This window comes from Zingiber officinale, chromosome 4A (assembly GCF_018446385.1).
Source record: "Zingiber officinale cultivar Zhangliang chromosome 4A, Zo_v1.1, whole genome shotgun sequence".
In the NCBI taxonomy this organism is placed as follows: Eukaryota; Viridiplantae; Streptophyta; class Magnoliopsida; order Zingiberales; family Zingiberaceae; genus Zingiber; species Zingiber officinale.
The window spans coordinates 44,121,106-44,127,203 of NC_055992.1; the positions used below are offsets into that span (position 1 = coordinate 44,121,106).

A 6,098-nucleotide genomic window follows, 5' to 3' on the forward strand; every position below is an offset into this window, starting at 1 on the left:
CAATTTTCCTTATTTCAAGTTCTAAAAGTCCATAAAAATATTTGGAAATACTTTTAAAATATTCTAGAGATTTTTAGGAATTTTTAGAGTATTTTTACGGAATTTTTGGAGGTCGTTTAGTAGGGTTACAAAAAGAAAGAAGTTTTAAAAAAAAAACGTTGGAGGAGAGGTTCAAACCCGCGACCTCGGGTCGGACTGAACCAAGCCAAACCGGCTTGACCAGCTGGGATAAGAGATTTATGTTAATCTCATATAGAGTTAAATAAGGTTATAGTATAGTTGGGTTATATCCGAATACTTATAAAAGGAAATAAGTTTTGGGATTTTAAGAAAACCTAACTTTTTCTCCCGAAAACCTAATCTCCTTCGCTCTTCTCCCTCACGACGGCGCAAAGCTGCGGCGGAAACCTAGAGCGAGCTAGGGTTGGAGATTCCGGCGCCGGCGAGACTTGATTCCAGCCGTCCCTCATCCACGGTGGCTGTTCCCGACGGAGAGAAGCCCGAGAGCTCCGAGAACACGCCGGAAAAGCTGCTACCCGAGCCCTAGAAGCCCTCCTTCCCTTCTTCTCGGTTGTAAGTGCAAGGACAAGCAAAAGTGAGTTGCTACTCACCTGCAGTAGGATAGTTCCGGATTTCGTTTTCTTCTTGTTTTTCCAAATTTTGCTGTGACGATTCTTGGTTTTTGCTTGCTGCTGTGAACCCCTAAGAAAGAAGAGAAGGATTAGTTCAGTTTAAGCATGAAGAACAGTAGCAAGATTTAAGGTTCTAAATTCCAGCAAGTTTAAAATTTGATTTCGAAGCATGTTTTGGAGGAAGTTTATAATTAGGTTGCTGCCATGAAACCTAATGAAGAATTGTTAGATTGATCCTTACCTTGGATGAACTATAGTTCAGTTCAAGCACGTGGAATTGTTAGATTCGGAAGTTAACAGATTTTTTTTAGCTTTGATTAGCCATGTGTAGCACGTTGGGCTTCTTTTGCTTCCTTGCCGTGGCACCACAGATAGTTGCAACAAGTTTTAATTCCCGTTGCTTTGTGAAAGTATGAGTTTTCAACAAGTTTACATAGATTTTAAGCTTTAGCATGTTTAGTTTTGGTTGGCTATGGATTGGTTCTATTTTCTTATGTAAGAATAGCAAGATATTGATTTGGCTTGAGGTGTACATGTTTGCTTGTGAAGGCTTTGAATTCATTAGTAGCATAGATTGATGTTTCCCGTATGACCTCAATGGGCACAGGAAATATGCTACGGGAATAAGTAAAGAGTGGATAGCTTATATTTGTAAAAGTTGTAAATCCTGGCAGAACATAGTATACAGATTTTTAGTACAGGATTAAGCTTGATTTCATTTCAGATAAAAGTGCAGAATAGGTTGAAAACATTATCAGATTTTATTGAGATTACAAGTGCAGAATTTTTATAAGTAAAGTATACAGATTTGAGGTTTAGCTATGCTACTTTCATTTAAGTATACAGATTTGAGTTTCTTTATTCTAGCATGAGGTTTAGCTATGCTTCCTTGCTACCATTCAGATAAGCATACAGATTTTGAATTATATAGCATTGCAGTTTTGATGGTTTAACATTGGAAGATCCAATTAGATCTCTAGTAGCTTAATTGGACTTACAGATTTTAACTAAGCCTATAGTGCAGATTTCAATTAAGCTTATGCAGATTTTTAATTAAGCCTATAGTGCAGAATTTATTAAGTTTATAAGAGCAGAATTTTATTAAGCTTATAAGTGCAGAAGTTAGTTAGTGTAGGGAGCAGATTTGATTAAGCTTGTATGCAGATTTTTATTAAGCTAGTATGCAGATTTCTGTTAAGTTATTATACAGATTTTTATTAAGCTAGTATGCAGATTTCTGTTAAGTATTAGTGTAAATTTTTGATAAGTATTATATGTGCAGATTTCTTTTATGCACGATTATGTGTTACATAGTTAGTTTCATTCATAGATGCATATGAAAGATACCCTAATAGTATTTTTGGGTTTAAGAAAAATATAAGAAAGATAAAGAAAAGTATAAGAAAGATAAAGAAAAGAAAGAAAAGGCCAAGGCCTTAAGTAGATCCCAAAGTCAAGACTTTAGGGATTTTTGGCACACAAGGTGCTTATTAAAATGCCAAGGCATTTAAAGAAGAAGTAATTAAGATATAACAAGTATTTTACTTTTAAATGGCATGTACCGGACACAAGGTCCAAGGGATGGGCTCCAAGTTGCCCCTAGGCACAAGGCCTAGAAGTATCTTAGTAGTTTCAGGATTAGCTACCTCGATTCTTATTAAGAATGCGCACAAAGTGGTACAATGCCGGGCCCAAAAGAAGTTGATTATTATTTTCAAGTATTAAAAGTATAAGTTTATGAACAAGTAAAAATAAGTTTTACATAAGAATAAAAGTACTAAAGAATGAGTTTTAAGCAAGTGAAATAAAAGAATCAGCTTAGAACAAGTTTCACTTTGTTTTAAAGATCAGTAAGTTTAGCTTCCTTTTATGCTAGCAGCTTTTACATGTTTAGTTTTCTTATATGTTATTGATTTGCTAGTTGATGAGCATGTTTAGCTATACATGTTAGCTTTTCAGTTAGTTGATTCCTTTGCTATTTATGAGCATGAGTATCTTTACATGTTAGCATTCAGTTTTAGCATGTTTTTATTTATATACATGCATATCGTGATTTTGTGAGTTAGATAGCGCTCACTAAGCATTTTGCTTATAGATACTACTTTCCTCCTACTGCAGATAAAGGAAAAGGAAAGCTAAAGTATAAGAAGGAAGGCGACGGGGAGATGCTGTGACGGTGTGTGATGCCAGGACTATGGAGAGATCATGAGTTTGCTAAGGAAACTGTCAAGACTCCTTTTGAGTTTTCTTTCAGTTATTAAGTTGATAGAGATTGTATTAGTTGTTTCCTTTGTCTATGTTGATTAATTGAGTCTATTCCGCATTGTTAGTTGAGTTATTTCCTATTGTTGGAGCTATATAGTTTTCTATTGCTAGAATAGTTTCTTTTTAGTGTCGTGTTATTATTTCTACGTGGTTGTGAAAAATATGTTCCAGCCGCCTGTGGCTGTGTATATAGTGTTTGTATCCCAGTTTGGGGTCACCGGTACAGAGGAGACTCTGCCAAAATTTTTCGGTAGGGATTTCTCGAAGTTAAGTAGCGTACCGGTTAAGTAGAGTTAGTAGTCAAGTAACGGTCACCTTTAGAGAGTAGTAGTAGTGTAGAAAGGTGGGTCATTACAGGTTTGATGCACCCTTACCAAGTCCAATTTATGAGTTTGGACACTAATTTACATATATTTATATATTATATTATATTACACATGCAACGATTATGTTGGATGACTAATATATATATATATATATATATATATATTAAGAATTTGGACAATTTACTAACTAATTTTGATGAAGCCTAAAATTAAATTATGTTAATGTTCTTTTTCTTTTAACACTAGAAATAAATTTAAGACTTATTAGTAATTTTCTCTGGTTATTTTTTATATATCAAAATTATGCACTGTCATGGTTCTCTTTAGTCCCACATAATCTTAAGATTGGTAATACTACGAGAAGAGAAACTTCTATAAATATCTTGGGCAAGTAGAAAGCGTACCTTTCTCTGTCTTGGCTAAGATCAAGTATATTATCTATTTTTATCAATTTAATATCTAATATAAAAAATTAAATTAATTTTTATGAGGGAAAATATGTTATAATAACTTGCTGCTGAGCATCATCCTTGCGTTGCACTACTACATGAGTCTGACACACTCTACCAAGTCTAATTTATGGGTTTGGAACATTAATTTACGTGTATTCGTGCATTATATTACACATGCAATGTGTGTGCATGATGACCAGTCTTAATTAAGAATATGAACCTTTCAATAAATAATTTTGACGAAACCTAAAATTAAATTATGTTAATGTTCTTTTTTTTTACATTAAAATTTTTTTTAAGACTTATTAGTTATTTTCTCTAGTTATTTTTTATATAAAAAGTATGCACTACCATGGTTCTACAACACCATGAGAGGAGAATCTTCTATAAATTAGGGGTGAGCAAAAGTTCAGTTAAACTAAATTAACCGACTAAACCGATAGAAGTTAAATTTGGTTCAGTTAATTTAGAAATTCATTTTTTGCTAGAAATATCGATTTAATCGGTTCAGTTTTGATTTTAAAAATTAAATTTAGTTAAACCAATTAAACCGATATTATGAGTTAAACCAAACCAAACCAGAACTAAACCAAAATCGAACCAAACTAGTAGGGGTGGCAATTTTCCCTACGGGTTTAGGGCCCCGTGAAGAAAACCTGAAACGAGGGCGAGTTCGGAGAGTTAGTTCGGGTATGGGTGCAGGTTCAGGGATTTTTAAAATCCCTGAAATAAAACCGGGGTGGGTATCGGTATGCTATCCCCATCCCCGAACCTGCCCTAGTTTTAATAATAATAATAATAATAATAAATAATAATAATAAGTGAGGTAAAAATGAAACCCCTAATTCCTAAACTCTACGTCTTCTACCATTGGCCCATTCGATGTTGCTCCCTTCGGTGTCGCCGCTCCTTTCATCACGTCGATCTTTATTGATGTCGCTCCCTTCGACGTGGCAACGCCTCCGACCTATTTAGTCTCCCGTCATCACTCCCTGCCTACCTCCCTTCTAAGTTCAATCTTTGCCTACGCCTCTCTAGTCTCCTGTCAACATCGTCGACGTACACATCCTTTGATCCTCATATGTCATCAACGCTTGCTCCCATCATCAGTAAGGTGAGCCATATTCCAAGTTTTTGTATGTGAAAATTTCTCTCTTCTCTTTCTCTTCTTTGATTCATGAATTCTACTTTAAAGCAATATTACCTTGTTTTGTTTCCTTTTCAAATACAAATGATGTTTTGCTGGTGTCTTTTGGGATGCCTTGATGCTTATATGCTTGCCAGAGTTGTTAGAATCCTTGTTCTGTTATACTTTTCTTTAAAAGTATGTTCCTCAAAAAACTCATATGTAACATTACCTTATTTTGTTTCCTTTTCAATTGCTAAAAAAATATTGAGGACAAATCATGTAATCTTGTCTTGGCGGGCCTATCACCATTGATCCCTTTCAATCATTAAGCTATCCGATAAAAAAAATTGGGGACGGGGATGGGGATTTAATCCCCATAGGGCTGGGGTCGGGGATTCCTCGATTAGAAAAAATTGGGTATTGGGGCAGGGATGAGGGTGGGGATAAAATTTGGGGGGCGGGGATGGGGATGATAAATCCGCCCCCGCCCTACCCCATTGCCATTCCTATAAACCAGAACCAAACCGATATTATGAGTTGAACCGAACCAAATCAGAACCAAACCTAATCAAATCAAACAAATAGAAAAATTCAGTTATTTCGGTCAAAAATCGAATTAACCAATGTTTTATCTATTTGGTCAGCTCATTTTTTTTTTTTGAAAAGTTTGATCGATTTGGATAGTTTGGAAAAAGTTCGGTCAATTTGTTTTTTGATTTAATTGGTTCAGTCCATTCAGTTTAAATCGATTGCTCACTTCTACTATAAATACCTTGGGTCAACGATGTTAGAAAGCATATCTTTCTCTGCCTTTTGGCTAAGATCAAGTGTAGTATATGTTCTTATCAGTTTAATATATAATATAAAAAATTAAATCAATTTTTTATGAAAGAGAGTTCGTTATAGTAGCTTGTTGCTAGGATTTTCGAGCGTCGTCCTTACATTGCACTATTGCATGGATTTGACGTATCTTTACCAAATCTAATTATAGAACTGGGATACTAATTTATGCATATTCATATGTTATATATATTATGAATACAAAATAAATTTTATTGAATATAATACTAAGGTGGCATTTGGTTTATGGGTTTGGAAATGAGAGAATGAAATCATAGAAATATAGTTAACGAGTTTGGGAATAAAAATTTTGGAATCATGCCTAAATAATTTGGAATCACCAAAACCTAATTAAACACATGGGTGTAGAATTGATTCCCATTTCTTAATCCTTCGAGCGACTCTTTTTTTCTCGATAAAAGTTTTTTTCCGTTTCTTTATTTTTTGCCCTAAG

General features: G+C 34.5%; 2 pseudogenes; both read left to right on the plus strand.

Moving 5' to 3' along the window:
• Positions 1-3,623: 3,623 nt before the first annotated feature.
• On the plus strand, positions 3,624-3,790 carry LOC121974103 (annotated as a pseudogene).
• Positions 3,791-5,600: 1,810 nt separating this feature from the next.
• LOC121973877 lies at positions 5,601-5,779 on the plus strand (annotated as a pseudogene).
• The last annotated feature ends 319 nt before the right edge of the window (positions 5,780-6,098 follow it).